This window comes from Peromyscus californicus, unplaced genomic scaffold, assembly GCF_007827085.1.
Source record: "Peromyscus californicus insignis strain IS unplaced genomic scaffold, ASM782708v3 Scaffold_4__1_contigs__length_199733344, whole genome shotgun sequence".
NCBI classification, from domain to species: domain Eukaryota; kingdom Metazoa; phylum Chordata; class Mammalia; order Rodentia; family Cricetidae; genus Peromyscus; species Peromyscus californicus.
The window spans coordinates 71,907,066-71,926,965 of NW_026294562.1; the positions used below are offsets into that span (position 1 = coordinate 71,907,066).

The following is a 19,900-nucleotide window of genomic DNA, read 5'->3' on the forward strand; positions in this document are numbered from 1 at the left end:
AGGCCAAAAATGGAATTGGGTCTTGAGGGACAAAACAGGTGCCCAGTAAACATTGGCGTGAATGTAGCCACACACAGGTGTACAGGTCAACTGAGCCAGTGAGACCATTCCCTTCTTGGCCAGCCCCAGTTTTGACCTCTCCTCTCTTTCCCATGGCAGATCAGATGCAGGGAGCCTGCAGCATCTCTGCAGAGTGGATGGAACACTCTGTGGGTGACAAAAGGCTTTTTTCTTGCTTCAGTTGGGGTCTGGTCAAGCCTCTGCTATGTCTGTCTGGAGCTCCTGGGCATTTAAATCACACTCACTATCCAGATTCCTTGACCTCAAACTTGTCACTCTATGCAATGAGGCAGGAAAGCCCTTGAGTTGGCACGGTCTGCCATCTCCTTCTGAAGTTTTGGAGTCTTCTGGGAGATCCGGGTAACTACAGTCTGGTCCAGTCATGGAGGTAACTAACACAGACGGCTTTCCAGTTTGGGTGTATCCAGCAAGTGGTTGCATCACTTACTTGCTGCTGGGACCAACTGCCTGACAGAAAATAAAGAAAATCTTACTTTGGCTCACTGTTTGAGATGATACCATCATCTGCCGTGGTGGGGAGACATGAGGGTCAACAGCTCCACCCTCGTGGACACCTCACCTTCTGACGCCCAAGCAGACAGGAAGCTAGAAACAAAACAGTAAGTGCTGTCTATAAACCACAAGTCCCGCCCCCAGTGATTCACTTCATCCAGCTAGATCTTACCTCCCAAAGGTTCCACAGCCTCCCAGAACAGCGCTACACTCTGGGGACCAAGTGTTTAGACGTGAGCCCGTGAGAGGAGATCTCATGTTCAGACAGTAGCTACAATTGTAGAATTCGGCCCTTCCTAGCTCACCATATATATCAATAATGGGAGTTGCTATGGCAAGTGTTATATATTATATATCATAGCCAACTATTTAAGGCACCCTGGCAGTGGATAAGGTGGTGCAGACCACAATCCAGATATAAGCACCAAACAGCTCAGTGTGTGAGCCTTTCTCAAACACTACTACTTGGGGTACGGAGGCTTGGGCTCCTGAAGCCAACTGATTTTAGAAGTCAACTTAGAAGCCAAAGCCCTACCTTTGACAGATGGTGGGGACATCCTGAGGGGCCCTGCTTCTTCTCAGCCTGTGTGTGTGTGTTGTTTCCTTATCCTGGGAGTTTTACCACCCACACCAGCCTGAGACTAGGGTCAGCAATAGAACAAGAAGGAAGTCAGAGGCCCATTGCTCCTGCAGAGCGAAGCTTGCCCCACCTCGTGGGGACTGGGGCTGAGCAAGGAGGCTAAGGAGAGTAGGGCTGGTCTTCCGGGCTGAGGAGGGAGATGAGGCTGGGGTTGGGAAAGGTTTCCTAGGAAGGCAGACTTGGAGTTGAGGCTCAGAGGACACCTTGAAAGGCTGCTGGGATGATGGCTGATTTGCTAACAAGGTCAGAAAAGACAGCACCAGGCCTGGGTGACCGACAAACAGCACTCAGAACTCACAGAAGGTCAAGGGCCCCGACTCTCCTGGCTCTCCAGACTCTGCCTGCTCTCCAACCTCAGGAAACTCCAACTCCCCTTAACCACAGATGGAGCCTGCTAGGTCTTCTCAGGGAGCCCCAGCGTGTGGTTCTGTGGCCAATCACATGAATGCATCATCTCAGGGGCAAATGGGGCATTGTCCTTCATGGACTCAAAGGTTAGCTGTAGATTCCACCTTATAGCGGGCAATGGGGAGTACAGAAAACAGATGGAGCATCACCACCAGCAGTATGCTAATCCCCTGCGCACCCAGTGGACCAGGAAATGGCCGGCCATTTGTGCTGCCATCAACACGCAGTGAATCTGCCTCCAAGTTCACATGTCCTTAATGCCATTCCCTAGTTAGGACTCCTTAGAACAATTGGTCCAGGCAATTTCCAGGGTTGCAGGCAGCATGAGGAATGGGACAAGAGATGGATGTGTGGGTCTTTTTAGGGAGGGCTTTAAAGGGCCCTCCTGCATACTCATCCTGCCCTACCTGCCGACATTGTTTCCACGTCCTTGGACCTGTCCTCACATTTCCAAACTCTGCTGCTCAGAAAGCGCTGCTGGCCAGTGAGCTGAAGGAAATGGAAACAGAATGTTACAGTGCAGCGAACTGTCCACTTCTGGGATCCCTGCTGAGTCTCAGCCCCACATCGCTTCTGTCCAGTACTCTTGAGGCTGTTGATGACAGGAGCCAAGAACAATGCTTGTATCCATACCGTTTGATCTTCCGATTCTGTGATGTGCGGAAGGCTGTTCTGTTCCAGAGCCATCTCCTCAACCTTCTTTCAGCTTATCTTATTCCACCTTCAGCCCAGTGCTACAGGTGTAACCTCAGTCTTACAGCCCCTTCTCTTCTGTCCATGGATCCTAGAGATCCAGGTGTCCAATACTATGAGGAGTCTCCAAGACGAGTAAGTCCTCCCTAGCAGGATAATGGAGACCTGTCTGCTCCCACCTGTAACCCGAGAATGGATCTGTGTGTGTGTGTGTGTGTGTGTGTGTGTGTGTGTGTGTGTGTGTGTGTGTGTTTTCTGTTCACTCTCCACACCAATGGGGCTCTGTAGCCTCTTGTATGAGAACATATGCATTGTCTCCCCAGGATCTTGAGGTATCATCTGAGGTACCCTGATCCTCGTCATCTTAGAAGGTTAGTGCTGGGAATATCCCACTTTATGCAGATATGCTTACTAAGGGACCCTCTTTCCTAGTGAGTGTGAGAACAGCAGAGGACTGTGGGAGACCACTCCCACTTTTTCCCCAGGGTACTCTTGAGGAGTGAGGGATAAGATATTTAGATAGAAATACAGAGGGGGGAGAGAGAGAGAGAGAGAGAGAGAGAGAGAGAGAGAGAGAGAGAGAGAGAGAGAGAGAGAGAGAAACAGGATAGCCTCGGGAAGGCCTGAGTCAAAACCTACCAGCCCCTTCTGTCGCTTCTAAAGGACTGTTTATAGAAATGCCAAGGGGTGGAGCAAAAGACCTCCCCCTAGCACAGCCAAGTGCAGACCATCCCAGGTACCTGGTAACCATGCTTGTGGTCAATCCCTCCCCTTCTGCAGTCCTGCTGGGTAAAGCAAGCTCAGATCTCAATAGGAAACTTTTGTGGACACCAACAACTGATAAAGAATTTCTCTCGGAACTTAAGTTAGTCTTAAGTAGAAAAACAAACTTATCTCCTTGTCAAGTTAAGGCAGTTAAAGAGTTGCACCTATTATCATAGACTAAGCTAAGAGTAAAGGGCATGTGGCCTGGGTGTGTAGGATTTTCAGCACCAAACTGCACGATAGCTTCCTCTGTGGGTCGATCTTCACAGCTGATTATCACAGCATGGTTTTAGGAGTATCATTTTGGTAAAATTATCCAGGCACCTCAGGCGTCGTCACAAAGGCAGAACTTAGTCCACAGCACTCAGAGCACCTCTACTTTGGGTGTCTTCTGTGTTATGCCCTTCTTGTTCTCTTCTCCTGTAAACTGAAGAATGGCCATTTCCTCATCTGCTAAGAGCCTGCCCTAGATCCATCTCGTCCGCCCGAATCATGTTTACGACCATGTGAAATCCGACGGGGTGGGGGGGGGGGGCACAATTTGGAGATTCATTTTCTACTCAGCTTTCACTGCCTTTGCAATTGCCTCTGACAGAAAATAGCGGTGTGGTGTGAGATGGACTGAGCAAAGGTGACCGGTAGAGTCTGGCAGGAGGGAAGGTCTGTGTGGAGGTGATTTTATTTTTATTTTTATTTATTTTTGTTTAGCTGGCATAGCATTGTGCTGACCTTCACTGTGCTAAGGAAATGACTGGAAGGACACAGGTAGTGGGTTCTGTGCTAACAAGGAGACATGTGGTACGTCTTTTTAAGTATCGGTTCCTCCTCCCTGATTGGAAGTCCTGAAATGTGCACAGTGCCCGGCACAGGGTGAATACTTATCCCAAGTTGTACTTTCTTCTCCATGTTTCCTGCTGGGTCTTTGGTCCAGGCCCTAGAGACAACCTGACAGAAGACACGAGCCCAGAGAGAGAAGCAGCCACGTGCAGCACAGTGGAGCACGGCCCAGAAAAAACTCGAGACCCTCCGGAACCTCCTTGAGCTGAGTTCTAGCAAACCTTTTCCTGGATAGACATAGGGGGAAAACAGTGCCCCGGGCCTTCTCCCCAGGAATCAGGGTGGTGGTGGGTGGTACTTCGGAACACACATACACACACACACACACACACACACACACACACACACACACACACCCCTCATTCAACATCAGCCATCTTCCAGGGTATTAAGTACAACTTGGGATAAGTATTCACCCTGTTCCGGGCACTGTGCACATTTCATTTCGAATGTCTTTTTTTTTTTTTTTTTCCCCTCCATGACCCTGTTAATGTTATTCTCATTTTAAAGTTGAAGAGATAAAGACATAGGAGGATTATTTATTCCAGGGCACACAGTTGTGAGTAGAGATGTGGTCCCGGGCCGTCTGACTCTAGTCCTCATACTTACGACAGATATTGTTTGACAGTGTCTTAGCTTTTTATCACCATGACGAACACTCGAGAGAAACAAAAATAGACGGGTTTCATTCTAGCTCACTGGGAGAATTTAGTCTGTAGTCACTTGGCTCCATGTTCCTGGGCCTAAGGTCAGTCAAGACAGCATGGTGAGAAGGCACAGTGAGGGTGAGCTGCTTACAGGACGCTAATCTGGCCCTGAGGCAGAGACACAGATGAAGAAGCAGCCAGGGATACGATACCCTTCAAAGGCACGTCCTCAGTGACCCACTTCCTCCAACCAGATCCCACATCCCAAAAATAACATCCATCCCTTAGGTCAGAGCCCTCAGCATCCAGTTACCATTTATTAACTGGATCTACCACCTGGGGGCCAAGCCTTGACATTTCGAATTCTGAAGAAGACTTTTTTTTTTTTTTTTGAGACAGGGTTCCTCTGTGTAGCTTTGGAGCCTTTCCTAGAACTCACTCTGTATCCCAGGCTGCCTGCCTTTGCCTCCCGAGTGCTGGGATTAAAGGCGTTCATCACCATCACCCGGCCAAGGAAGACATTTCTTAACTAAGTCTAAACAGACACTAACTTGGCTTTTTCTTCTGGGTTTAGGTAACATCAGGAATCGGCATTGGGCCGTTGCCCCATTCTCACAACTAGTAGGGGTAGAAAAGAGACATGGAAGAACTTGTCCAGTCTGCCCCACTGATATCGCAAAGTGCACCAAATGATATCGCAAAGTGCAAGTTAAAGCCCAGAGTCTCCCAGAACCTTAAGTATACTTTCGATTTAATCATCGGACTATTTTTTTTTCCTTTAAATTCTGCTCAGGAGTCAAGAAGCTGTCTTCTCTCAAAGGCTGACTTGCAAAAGCTACTGTCACTCAGTCTCACTAGGCAGAGTATTTTCGTAAAGACGTTTCTTTTCTTAAAACTAATAAAATAATTGGGTTGAATATGTTCAATGCAGACCTTCCCCTACCAGTGAGCTCTTTTATGGCCACTGAAAAAGTCACTTGGGGGGGGGCTCATTATCCCTCAAGAGCTTGTGCTGCTCATTTGCATATGAAAGAGGAAGTTCATAAAAGCCCTTTCTTATTTTCTAATGTGGGTTCAAATCTGGGGCCATTATCATCCTATAGAAAGACCCAAATGGCATATGGATCATTCTGGAGAGAGGGGGGTGAGCGCCTTTTAAGAGAATTGTTTTAGTTTTTGCAGGAAATTAATCAGAGGGATGGGCTTTGTGGAGCAGGGAGCAAATCTAATCTGTCCTTTGTTCAAATTCGCCTCGCTCCAATTCCTAGCAATTGTACACAACATGCTCTTTTGTTCAGGAGACACTTGTTACATGCATAATTAGAGACTGCGGTAGCTGTGTTTAAAGAAAAACTGTTTTCCAATGTAATGTGTGATCTTGATAATAGTATTTTCATCAAAGGTAGCAATTACATTCATTAAGCTGGGACTGGCGTGGAGGCGAGGAAATTAAGTGGGAAGTGAAGAAAGAGCTCCCCTCCCCCCCCTTTTTTTTTTTAATCTCCTTCCCTTTATAAGTTAAAATGCACCATGGTGAGCTGTAACTGGGAAATACATAGTGAATATAAAAAATAAAGTCCCTTCTTAACCTCTCTGAATAATGACCCTGCAGATAGATATCCCAGGGACAGCCACTATGGATGCACTTTTCAAATTAAAGGGCTTTATTCTGCCTTAATTTCCAATGCAAGTTTTAAACGAGCCCAACATATGATTCAGATCTTTAAAGGCTGCTGGGATCTTCAGGATTAATTCAATGTCCTTTTCACACATAAATTAGTAGTTCTGTGTCCTTAAAAAAAAAAAAAATCACAACAAGGCATAAATCAACCAGTTTAGGAGAGAAACAAGACCGGGCACCTATTTCTAATTATGCCTTTAACTATTCATTAGGCTTCCTTGTATATTCATTTTGAAGGTGTTGTAAATGATGTGAGCACATCTGAGATGAAGCAACAGTATTGGGGGCGGGTGGGGGGGGACGAAAGCCATGAATATCTTTGAATATATATTGCTTCGAGAAAAGACAAAGTGTGTGTGTGTGTGTGTGTGTGTGTGTGTGTGTGTGTGTGTGTGTGTCTGTCTGTCTGTCTGTCTGCCTGCCTGCCTCCTCCATGCAGGCATTCTGTGACCTCACACCGCTAACAACTTGATTAAAAGTCCTGCTTAAAAAAAAAAAATGACCTTGCAAGGTCTCAGAGGATAGGGAGACCAGATTTTATTCAACAGGACAGGAAGCTAGTGAGACACTCCTGGGGAAAGTAGACAGGCCCAGCCCACTTCTCAGCACCCTCACTCCTGCCCATGGTTACCCTGAGAGGCATTCTGAGAAAATGAAAGCCATCCACAGAAATCAACTGAGGATTCCTCTTCTTTCCATGGTGTGTGCACAGCTCTGTGGCAAGGACTGTCCTCTCTGGGTAAACTGACCCACATGCCATACCCATCACCTCAGAGTGGAAATAAAGTACTTAGACAATACTCAACACTTTTGGTGGCTGCACAGAGGCCTTGGTGGCCAACCTATACCCAAGTGGGAGGGGATTTTACTCCCTAAGGGAGTTCTATAATTTGAGGAAGAGTGGAATTTCTGAAGTTATTCAGATTTACCCTCTAACCCACTCACTGGCAGTTGAATTGACTTTAGGGGATAAGAACACTGAATGAGGGTCAGGAGATGCACCTGGTGGTCCAGTCCCAGCTGCTCCTTACTGATGGTTACATATGAGCCTGGTAATTTATGTTTTACAGTAATCCTTTGAGGTGGGTGTCAGCATTGCCATCACACCCACTTTGCATTGTGGGAAATCAAACTTTACAGAGATCAAGCAAGTAGCCATTGCTGTGGTCAGAATATTTTCATTCTTCCAAATCCATAGACTGAAGCCTTGATCCCATGGCATAATGAGATGACATCACTGGGGAGTGATTAAATCATGAGGGTCTCACCCTCAAGCAGGGGATTATTATCATTAGAAAAGAAGCCTGGGGGAGCTCTCATGTAATGAACCCTCAACCACACAGGTTTCCTCAGTACCTGTTCTTAGCTATTTGGGATGCTGATATGGGCAGGGATTGGAGAAAAGGAGAATTCTTTCTCTTGCACCCCAAGCTCAGGATTCTGACTTTTTTTTCTTCCTAAATTCTAATTTTTTTTTTCAGCTAGGAAAAGTATGTGTAATCTTATTTTACAAGTCCCACGGTCCACCTGACTTTTTTTCTCCCCAAATGCCTTGTGTTTCATCTTTCTCCTCCTGAGTCGCTCTGCCCTCCCAGCACACAGTGAACTATGCACAGCAGAGGCCAAGTTCTCCACCACTGCCTGGTGTGTCCCGCATTCGGTAGCTGCCTCTCCAGTGAGGGCAACTAGGAATCTTCCCTTTGGATGTCTTCCTCGCTTTCCAGTGTTGCTGGATGTTTCTAAGCTGGAAGTCGCAGCTTGCTTTCTAAGGTTGCTCCTTTGCCTTTTCTTAAGATTTTGGGCACCCTTTTACCCACATTTGAAGCTCCTGGCCTTATTTCATCTTTCCTCTGTTAAGAAAAAAAAAAGAAGTTGGACTATTTTCCTAGGTTCACCTTCATCCCACTCCAGAGGACATTAGACGTCTTTAGGGACAAGCCGGTAGGGAAGGAGTAGGGCTTCCCCATCCTTTCTGGTCTTGAACCTAAACACTAGTCTGGGAAACAGGAGTGTACTGCTGCCAAACGTGTGTGTGTGTGTGTGTGTGTGTGTGTGTGTGTGTGTGTGTGTATGTGTGTGTGTGTCTTATTCACACAGCAGAACTCACCAGGATGGTACCCAGTTCTGAAGCTTTCCTTGTGTCAGGAGTTTCCCCCATCCCCCGCCCTTTTCCACTAAGAAAGGGTCTCACCATGTAACTCTGGCTGGCCCAGAGCTCACTCACTAAATAGACCAGGCTGGTCTCAAACTCAGAGATGTGCCTGCCTCTGCCTCCCAAGGTCTGGGAGTGAAGGAGTGTACTACTACCTTGCCTGGCAGAAGCCAATTCTTAAGTCAGGAAAGAGCAGCCTATATGAAGATTCAGCAACAAAGGCATTTAAGAAATACAGCCTTTTAATTAATTAATCAGAAGCTTCATCCACATCAACTAACATTTATGGTACTAGATTATTCTTGGTAGCATCACATGCTGCCAGAGAGAAAGTAATCATCAACTTCACCCAGTTACAAATCCTGCAACCTACAACAGAGACCTACCTATATATAATGATGTAACAGTGACACACATGTTATGGGAGTAACCAACTGCTTTTTGATTGGATTTAAGGGCACTCTATGAGATGGAACCCATGCCTTATACTGCTAATGTAGCCAAAATTAAATAGGTCAAGGGACTATGGGAAAACTACTACTATTATTCTACAAAAGGAACATTCAGATCTACCCACATAGATTAATGCTGCAGGGCTCAGCTATCATCAGAGAAATTTCCTCTTGCAGTACATCAGAACTAACACAGACCCACAACTAGACAATGTAGAGAGAGTGAAAGGCTTTGGAGCATTCATCCCTAAATAGGCTGCCTTTATTAAACCCCTCCCCTCAGGGCTCAGGGATCTATGGGGAAGAGGATTCAGAAAGACTGTAAGAGCTAGAGGTGGTGGATGGCACCAAATAAACAGTATCCCTCAGACACAGCAGGACTGACACACACATGAACTTACAGAGACTATGGCAACATGAATGAGACCTGCACAGTTCAAACCACATGAAATCCCAGCACTGAGAAGGCACAGTGGTCCCACTCCTAACCAAGAAGCTGTTTGCAACTGATGCCTGATGAAAAAGAGAAAATCAGTTCCCCTCAATGGAGTGTCACTGTGTGTATCAACCACACCTCAGGGCAGGCCCCACGCCTCTGCCCAGGAGTGTTGGCTAATGCAAAGTGGACTCCATGTTTATTTGTGTGTGTGTGAACTTTTTGTTTTGTTTTTATGTTTTTTTGTATTATTAATTTTCTTCTTAGTTTGTTGATTTTTGTTGTTGTTTTTCTTTTCTTTCTTTCTTTTTGATAGATAAAGAACATGAAGTTGGGTGGATAGGGAGGTGGGGAGGATCTAGAGAAGTTGGATAAGGGAAAGAATATGATCAAAATATATTGTATGAAAAAATATTTTTAGGGACTAGAGAGGTGGCTCAGTGGTTAAGAGTTCTTGCTACTCTTCTAGAGGACCCAGGTTTGATTCCCAGAACCCATGTGGTGGCTCACAATCTTCTGTAACTCCAGTCCCAGGGGGAATCTGACGTCCTCTTCTGGCCTTTATAGGAACTGCATGCACATATTGTACAGACATACATTCAGGCAAACACTCATATACATAAAATAAAAAATACATAGAATCTCAAAAAACACGCTATGATCTAATTATTCCACTACTAAGTATTTACAAGGAGAAATAGCATATGACCATACCAGACTCCTACTTGTGCCTAAACAGATTTAGAAAAACTTCTAAACAAATTTTTTTTTAAAAATGCTGCAACAAGGGCCTTTAAGAAATATAGCTTTTAAGTTAACTATTCAATTTTTAACAGATTTATTTTATGGGTGTTTTGCTTGCATGTATGTCTATGCACTGTGTCCCTGGTACCTAAGGGGGTCAAAAAATGGCATTGGATCCATTGGAACTGGAGTTACAGACAGTTTTAAGCAAAGGTCCTCTGCAAAAGCAATAAGTGCTTTTAGCCACTGAGCCATCGCTCCATCCCCTAATTAATAAGGTAGTAAATTAATTAACCTTTTAGAAAAGAAGAAAGTCTGTCTCCAAAACAGCAGGAGATGCATTGGTAATGGAAGAGCCACCAGCCATGACTTAAAAAATAAGACAGAAGTTTTAGATGTCACACACACACACACCATATACGCAGAGTTGTAGCATGAATCCTAATTGGTCTTAATAAAAGCCCGGTGCCAGATATTGGGGTAAGTGCTGAAAGATCAGAGAGACAAAGGAACAAGCCATAGTCACCTCTCACCTCACCAACTCCTCAGCAGAAAAAGAAGGAGCTCCTCTCTCCTCCTGCCTCATACCCCTTTTCTCCACTCAGCCGTATCACTTCCTGTCTCAACCTCCCTAGTGCTGGGATGAAAGGCGTGTGCTACCACTGCCTGGCCTCTATGGCTAACTAGTGGCTGGCTTTGCCCTCTGATCTTCAGACAAGCTTTATTTGTTAGATCACACACAAACTATCACTACACAGAGTCTTCCCCATTACCAGCTCCACCACCTATCAGACTGATGAGCCTCCATGGCTCCATCCTTTACCTCTGAAGTCCGTAGGTCACATTAGTGTCAACACTTGGTGGTGAATGTCCTGTGGGCTTGGACAAATGAATTAGTCATCATTACAGCACTTCACAAAACAGTTCATTCTGTGTCCCACCAGCTCATCTTTCTCTCCCTCAACTCCCGGAAGCCACTAGTGTCTTCTCCATCTTTATAATTCTGCCTTTTCCAGAATGTCATTGAGACGAATTCCAATCCTATGCTGCCTTTCAATAGCTCCTTCCGGATGGTACTCTGCATTTATTTTGCTTTATTATGTCTTTTCACAGATTGATAGTTCTTTTTTTTTCATTATAAGAATTTATTTTATTCAGCTTGGAATATAAGTACAGATCCCCAGGCATTTGGGATGGGGTATGACAGCTGAAGGATGAGCATGAAGGAGAAGAGACATGGGGCAAGTATAAACATCACAACGACCACATCAGGTCCCTACAGGGGAAGGAGAGTGGGTGGGTTCAACTGAGAGCTCACATCTAGAGGAACACCATGGTGAGGAGGCCTGAGATGTAAGCTGCCACCAGTTTCTGTCCCAGGGACACATGTAAGACTTGAGGCAGCTGGCTGCCAAGTTTGTCCTGTGGTAGTTGTAGTAGGAAGACCTCAGAGACCTGATGGCTAGCAAGAAGAACAGGAAGGAGCTGGCAGCTAGAGGCCAGGAGCCACTGCTGGAGGTGTCTGGCTGGCATTGGTCCTGTCCTCACCGGAGACCCTGAGTTGGCCTCGGAATGTCACTGAAGTTCAAAGGGGTACTCTGGGGCCCAAAGAGCAGAGGTGATGTCTTTTTGTCTGACCACTCATCCTCCCCTCTCCCCAGACAACTCAATGCAGAGTTGGTCCTGGACATCATAGTGGCTGGGGATGGGAGCCACACATCAAGTCACTGTGTCAATGCAAGACTGAGGGGTCACGTGTCCTTCTGCATCACAAACTGTATATTTGGCTGGTGTACACAGGACTTGGAAGCGAAGCACAGTTCTTGTGGGTTGTAGAGGGTCAACAGGTACTGGGAACCACTCCCTTGGTACATCCTGAGTACTAGACCTGGGGAAAGTTCAGCACTACGACAACAGGTCCTGAGGAAGGAGGGGCACCCCACGGTCCACACAGGGTCTGGATTGTAGGACATCAGCAGGAAGAGCTCAGGAGGACAAGAGAGACTTGGAATCTAGGGCTTATCAGTTTCCTTCAGTGAACCTGTAGCCAGGCCAAGAGTGCCATCATCCTGCGACAATTTCTTTCAAGTGAAGAATGATTCTCCACTCTGGCTAGGTTATTGCTTCTTTACCAATCGACTTGCTGACAGGTATCTTGGTTGCTTCCTCCAGATTTGGGCAATTATGAATAGAGCCGCTGCAAACGTCCACTTGGAGGTGTTGGTGTGGGCAAACTCATGGTTTCAGCTCCATTGGGTAAAACTTAGGAAGCGTATTGTAATGTGCTTGGTTGGTAATGGCATGTTTTATCTTCTAAGAAATGGCCAATCTGTCTTCCATTGTGGTTGAGCTGCTTCTCATTTCCACAGGGAAGAACAAAAGCTCCAGTGGCTTCCTGTCTGTGGCAGTTCCAGGCATGCATAGCGGTGGATTTTGGCCACTGTGGCAAGAATGTGGTGATGATTTGCATTCTGACAGCATCCAGTGTAGAGCAGGATTCCATATACTTGCTTGCCATCTGTAATATATATATTATATATAATATATATTATATATATTTGTAATATATATATTTGTAATATATATGTATTTGTAATATATATATTTGTAATATATATATATATATATTTGTTATTTAAGAATGTGTGTGGGTGTGTATGTGAGTGTGAGCACCCACATGTGTATGCAGATGTCTAGAGGCAGGAAGAAAGCCTTAGAGCCTGTAGAGCTGGGGGTTGTGAGCTGCTCAATGGTGGATGCTGGGAACTGACCTCAGGTCCTCCACAAGCACATTCACTCTTAACCATTGAGCTATCTTTCCAAGCCCTGGGACTACTTTTTAATTTGGTTCTTATGGTAGTTTGAGTGTAATTGGCCCCCATAATTGATGGGTGATGTCATTCTCTGTGCTGTGAAAATGTGTTGCTCTGATTGTTTGGTAAATAAAATACTGATTGGCCAATAGTCAGGCAGGAAGTATAGGCAGGATAAGCAGACAAGGAGAATTCTGGGAAGAGGAAGGCTGGGTCAGGAGTCTCCAGCCAGACACAGAGGAAGCAAGATGTGAAGACAGAACTGAAAAAAGGTACCAAGCCACATGGCTAAATATAGATAAGAATTATGGGTTAATTTAAGTGTAAGAGCTAGTCAGTAATAAGCCTGAGCAAGTGGCCAAGCAGTTATAATTAATACTAAGCCTCTGTGTGATTATTTTATAAAAGGCTACAGAACTGTGGATGAGATACTTGTCCCAACTGTGGGCCAGGCAGGACACAGAAAAACTTCCAGCTACACATAATGTCATAGGGAGTGGCACTATTAGGAGGTATGTCTTTGTTGGAGTGGGTATGACCTTTTTAGAGGAAATGTGTCACTGTGGGGGTGGGCTTTGAGGTTTCTTATGCTCAGGATACTTCCCAGTGTTTCAGTCAACTTCCTGTTGCCTGCAAGATGCAGGAGTCTCAGCTGTTACTCCAGTACCATGTCTGCTGCATGCCGACATGCTCCCCGCCATGATGATAATGAACTGAACCTCTGAACTGTAAGAGAGCCACTCCAATGAAATGTTCTCTTTATAAGAGTTGCCATGGTCAATGGTGTCTCTTCACAGCAACAAAAACCCTAACTAAGACAGAAGTTGGTACCAGGGACTGGGGTATTGCTGTGACAGGCCTGAACTTGTTTTTGTTTGGAGTAATGTGGACTTTGGTACTTTGTGTTAAGAAAGCAATGGTTTAAGTCCTGCTTAATGAGCCATACAAGTAGGAGCATGGAAGACAATGGTGCTAAGAATGATTTGAACTGTGAACATCAGAGGAGAAAAATCTTAGTATGTGGCCTAGAGACTGGCCTTGTGATATTTTGGTGAAGGAAGTGGCTGCCTTTTGCCCTTGTCCTGGTCTGCCTGAGACTAACTAAAGTGAAGAGTTTTGGATTAGTTCTGTTGGCAGAAGAAATCTTAAAACAGCCTAGGATAAAATTTATTGTGTGGTTACTAGTGTTAACTCTGATGAAGATTTATCATGAAAAGGAGCAGGCTGAGCAAGACAAAATATTTGAGGTGAAAAGGAGCACCAGAATGGTGGAATGGAGCTAAATTCTGTGTTCAAGGACGTAAACAGATTAAGAAATTGAATAAAAGCAGTGGTGACCTCAGGTCCAGTTCCCATCCAGCTAAGTTTCCAACTTGTGGAAAGGAACTAAAGAAAAGCTTAGAGCCAGGTATGGTGGTACACACCTTTTTTCTTTTTCTTTCTTTCTTTCTTTCTTTCTTTCTTTTTTTTTTTTTTTTTTTTTTTTTACTTTTTTGAGACAGGGTTTCTCCATGTTGTTTTGGTGCCTGTCCTGGATCTAGCTCTGTAGACCAGGCTGGCCTCGAACTCACAGAGATCCACCTGGCTCTGCCTCTGGAGTGATGGGTCAAAAGATATGGCCTTATTAGAGGAAGTGTGTCAGTGTAGGGTTAGATTTTGAGGTTTCCTATGTGTCCAGCATCTCAGTCAACTTCCTGTTGCCTGCAAGATGTAGGACTCTCAGCTACTACTTCGGTGCTACATCTGCCTGCATGCCACCATGCTCATAATGAACTGAACCTCTGAAATTGTAAGTGAGCCACTCCAATTAAATATTTTACTTTATAAAAGTTGCTGTGGTCATGGTGTCTCTTCACAGCAATAAAAACCCAAACTATGACAGTTCTTCTATTGTTGAGTAGTACTTAGTCTATTATGGATGAAGATTCTGGGAAAACATCTCTTAGTTTGTGGTTTGCCTGTTTATTCTCTCAATTATGTCTTCTGCAGAGCAGAGAGTTCATTTCAGTGATGTCCACCTTATCAAGTCTTTCACAGGTCATGTGCTACTCAGTTTTTTATCACTATGACAATACTTGAGATGGTCAACGTTTAGAGACAGTTCATTTGGCTGTGTGTTTCGGTGGTTTCAGCCCACTTTTGTTTACCATGCTGCTTTTGGATTTGGGGAGAGGCAACACATCATAATGGAGGTGGATGGCCGAGGGAAGCTGTTCATCTGATTCCTCATGGTGAGCCAGGGGACAGGAAGAAAGAGAAAGGAACTGGAGTTCTCCTTTAAGGGGATACCCCTAATGACTCAAAGACCTTCTATTAGGATCTACCTTTATGTTTCCACAAACTCCGAAGAGCACTATGTGGGAATAAGAATTTAGCACATGGACTTTAGGGGACATTGAAGATATAAAGTATAGAAGGTCATGTCTTACATGTGTCACATTCTCTAGGTCAGTGAAATGGCTTATTGGGCAAAGGTGCTTGACTTCAAGCCCAACAGCCTGGGTTCAAGCTCTGGGACCCACATGGTTGAGGGAGAGCACTCACTCTTGAAAGTTGTCCTTTGACGTTCACATGCATTCCATGGCATGTGTGTGCCTCTGTGTACATCACACATACTTAAATAAATAATAAATAAATGAAAAAGTCATTGGCAAATCCAAGATCATCTAGATTTTCAATTTTGTGTTTTATTTTTAGTTGTATTATTTAAGTTTTGTGATAGGTATAATCTATCTTTTTTTTTTTTTTTTTTTAAAGAGATAGGGTTTCTCTGTGTAACAGTCCTGGCTGTCCTGGAACTCACTCTGTAGACCATGCTGGCCTCAAAGTCAGAAATCTGCCTGCCTCTGCCTCCCAAGTGCTGGGATTAAAGGCATATGCCACCACTACTTGGCATATCTTTTTTTTTTTTTAATGCATGTGAGTGTTTGATTGTTCTAGTTCAGTTGATAAGGCTATCCTTGACATGTTTTATTGACTTTTCTCCTTTGTTATTGATCAGTTTGCTACACTTATTTGGGCCTATTTCTGGGCTCTGAATTGTGCTCTATGTACCTGTTCCTTGACTAATATTGTACTATCCTGATCAATGTAACTTTATAGTTGAGTCCTGAGGTTGGGCAATGTCAACTCTTTAGCGTTAGTCTGTCCCTTCAATACTGCTTTGCTTAGTTTAATTATTTTACCTCTCCCACATAAACTGTAGAATTCACTTGTTAATATCTACAAAATGGCTTTCTGGGGAATTGGAAATGGATTGTATTGAATCCATAGTTACAGTAATTTGGGAAGAACTAATATCTTGATAAGACAGAGTTTTCATGAACGTACAATATAACTCTGTTTAATTTGCTTCTTTTGTGTATCGGTGTTTTATAATTTTTCTCAACTAGATCTAGTGCATATGTTGTTAGATTTACACCTATTTCATTTTGAGGGGTATCAGTGTAATAGCATTTTTATTTCTTTTTTAACTTCAAATCCCACTTGTTCCTTGGTGGTATATAAGAGACCGGCCTTAAGAGATATTAACTGTGTTTTCTGCCACCTTACTAGCTTCACATATCTCCCTGAGATTTTGTTATTGATTCCTTTAATCTACATAGATCGTGTTGTGTGAATTTTCCTGGGGAGACATGGACAGATGTCTATTTGCCCCAGAACACCAGCAACAGACAAAGGACAAGAGTCTACTAAAGCCAAGCTTGATGAATCAGTGAGTTTCTTGCGGCTACTTAATGGAACATGAATGAATGTATCACCACAAACTCCACCCCCAACACAGGCAGTGACTCTCAGAAGCTGCATCTCTAGAGTTCCCTGAACAATAGCTCCAACAAAGAGACCTTATCTCCCCTTAATTGTTTACTGCTTATATAAGCTTTGGAGGGGGTCCTTGTGAATCTCAAGACTTTCTGATCCTCCTGAATCTTAGACTCCTTCCTTCCAAGGAGGAAATGTTTCAATTAGGAAGAAATAGCAACACAATAATATCATCTGTGAACAAAGAGATTTGTTCCTTCATTTCCAGTCGTATACCTCTCCTTTTTCTTATCTTACTGCATTAGCTAGGATTTCTAGTACAAGGTATAACATAGCATTTAAAAATGATTTTATATATATGGGTGTTTTGCCTGCATATATGTTTGTGCATCATGTGCATACTTGGTGCCAGCTGAAGAGGGAAGAGGGTGTCAGATCCTCTGAAACTAGAGTTACAGATGGTTGTGAGTCACCATGTGGGGCCTGGGAATTGAGATCCCAAAACAAAACAAAACAAAAAACAGCTAGTGCTCTTAACCAAGTCATCTCTCTAGGCCCAATTATTATTTTGAGATTGTAATTTAATTAAACATTTTCCCCTTCCATTTCCTCCCTCCAAACCCTCCCATATACCTCTCCCCACTCTTCTTTAATTCATGGCCTCCTTTAAAAAATTTTATTGAATGTATATATGTATGCTTATAGACATATATATTCTTAAATATAACCTGTTCAAAGTCCATATAATGCTGTGTTTTCAGGGCTGACTGGTACTGGACAGCTAATTGATGTACTCTTCCCTAGTGAAAGTCACCTCTCCCATTCCCAGCTTTCCTCTGTTGCCTATAGTTTTGTGTAGGGTTGAGGCCTTATGGGATATTCTCTGTCCAGCTTGGCCTCTTCACTGGGGTCATCCTTTTTCTCTTACATTTGGGCTGTCATGTTGATGAGTCTTTATGGGTGTAGCTTTTGATGTTACTAAGAGACAGCAGAGTCCCTGATCCTCTGGCTCTTACAATCCTTCCCCTCCCTCTTCTGCAATGCTCCCTAAGTCTTAGGCGTGGAAGTGGTTTGTAGATATATCCACTGGGACTGTGTGCCACAACTCTGCATTTTGATCAGTTGTGGTTTTCTGGAGGTGTCTCTGTCTGTTGCACAGTTTTCTTGATGAGGAATGAAGACTACACTTACCTGTAGGTATAAGGGCAAATGTTTGTAGATTGTTGTTAGGGATAATGGTGGTTTAATAAATTAGTGATCATAGATTATCCTCCAATAATCATGACTTCACTAGCACTGAGTAGTTATCTAGGCTTCCAGTATGGCCCAGGAATGGACTCCCTCTTATTGACTGGGTCTTAGTCCAATTAGAGAGCTGCTGGTTACCGCCAAGGTATTTCTGCCACTACTGCACCCTTAGGGTTATCACACCATGCTGGTTGTCAATGTGGTTCACAGGTGTCATCGACTTTGGAAACTTGCATGATGCCTTCTTGTCCCCTGAAAGCTAGTCCTCAGGTGAGGGAGCACTGAGATCAGTTCCAGCTTTGGGATCTCCTGGCCCTGTTTCTAAAGTGCATGGTGTCTTCAGCAATAGGAACTTACCTTCCACCTCTGGAGTGTAACCGAGGGCCACGGCATTAGGCTGCGTATTTTGGGAGTCTCTTGGACAGCCCTGATCAACAACTCAAAGGAGGGCTTCTCATGTCTGATATTGGGGTTTTTGTTAGGTGGTCTTTGACTCTTGGAGGTAGTACCATCAGCCCAGATGAGAAATGTTTATTAAAACTATATGTATACCTGGAGTTATGTGTAATATATTTTTTTGTAACTATTAACAGTATGATTCCATGTGGTTTTTTTAGATGTTCTTGTGACTTGACTCACCTCCTTCCTTCATTTACAGCTTCACCCTCCCTATAGAATCCCTTCTTTTCCCATTTGCCCTTCAGATCACTTGCATTCTGCTAGTCCCTTTGCCTTCCTCCACCTTCTTCACTTACCTTCCTCCCCCTCCCTAAGGAGCCCTCCCTTTTTCTGTTTCCTTGCTCAGATCACTTGTTCCCTGCCATTCGCCTCTCTATTGCTCCCCAACCCCCCTATCCTGACAATGGTCCCATTTAACTTTTCTGATTTCTGTAGTTGCTACAGACTGTGTATTCACATCTGAAGATTTGGAGCTAGGAGCCTCCAGTAAGAGAGAAGATATGATGTTTGTCTTTCTGGGTTACCTCTCTAGCCCCACTTGCAAAAAAATAATGGAAAGGCAGACTGTTAACCTGTTAGTCCCAAGAATTTGGCACTCAGTCTGAGATCTTTTCAGAACAAATCTTACACATTTTTCCCAAGTTTAACTCAAATGTTCTCTATGTGATTAGTACCCTTAGACCTGTGGAAGAGAGTTCAGGTCTTCGGCTGCCTCGAGCCTGCATTCCATAAACAAACACATACCAATTGTATTTACTGGGATTCACTGCTTCATGCCAGCACACCATGACCTGGAGCCTAAATATCATTCTCCCAACTAACCCTTTCAAGTCACTAGAGCTCCCCCATCTGCCTTGTCCCCAAAGAGTGACACAAAAGGAGGCTGTATTCAAACAGAGAAAACACCAGGAAAAGTCAGCATCAGAGAAAGAGGCTACTCCAGAGGTAAGGAAGGTTTTCTTAGCTAGAAGACAAATTACAAACCTGTGAAGCCCTCAGATGTCGAATGTAACAGATTCTTGTGTAATCAGTGATTATTCCCCATGACACTGAGCTGATCTTTCTTGGCTTCTCTTTGTGTTTTGATGGGCAGCTCCAGAGGCTTACAGGAATTGGCATGGCTTTGGAGCAGTTTCATACTAGGGCTGAGCAATAGCTTAAAGTATTAATAGTTTGTTACCACTCTCTCTTGAACTTGGGTTGCTATAGAAGCCTATGGTAACACTCACAGAATATGACATGAATTCTCTCCATTCATTCATAGACATTGAATGCCAAGTCTGTGAATGGTTTCCTCTCTCTCTGTCTGTCTCTCTCTCTCTTTCGTAAAAAGACAATATTTAAAGTTTCAAAAGTGACATTTAAAGAATTAGTTTTGTGTGAATAATTTATAACTTTAAATGGTTTAAAAGAGAATTAACACTTTTTATTATTTAAAAATTTTATGTGTATCTGTGCTTGAGTGTATATACAGTGCACCATATGTATGCAGGTACCTGAAGAGATCAGAAGAGGACATGGGATTTTCTGGAGCTGGTGTTATAGGGGGTTGTTAAGCCTTTCCAACGCACATGTTAGAAACCAGACCCT

The 19,900-nt window shown here is 44.0% G+C and overlaps 1 pseudogene; it reads right to left on the reverse strand.

Annotated features, from left to right (window-relative positions):
* Positions 1 to 11,226: 11,226 nt before the first annotated feature.
* Positions 11,227 to 18,244, reverse strand: LOC128123828 (motile sperm domain-containing protein 3-like; annotated as a pseudogene).
* Positions 18,245 to 19,900: the final 1,656 nt, after the last annotated feature.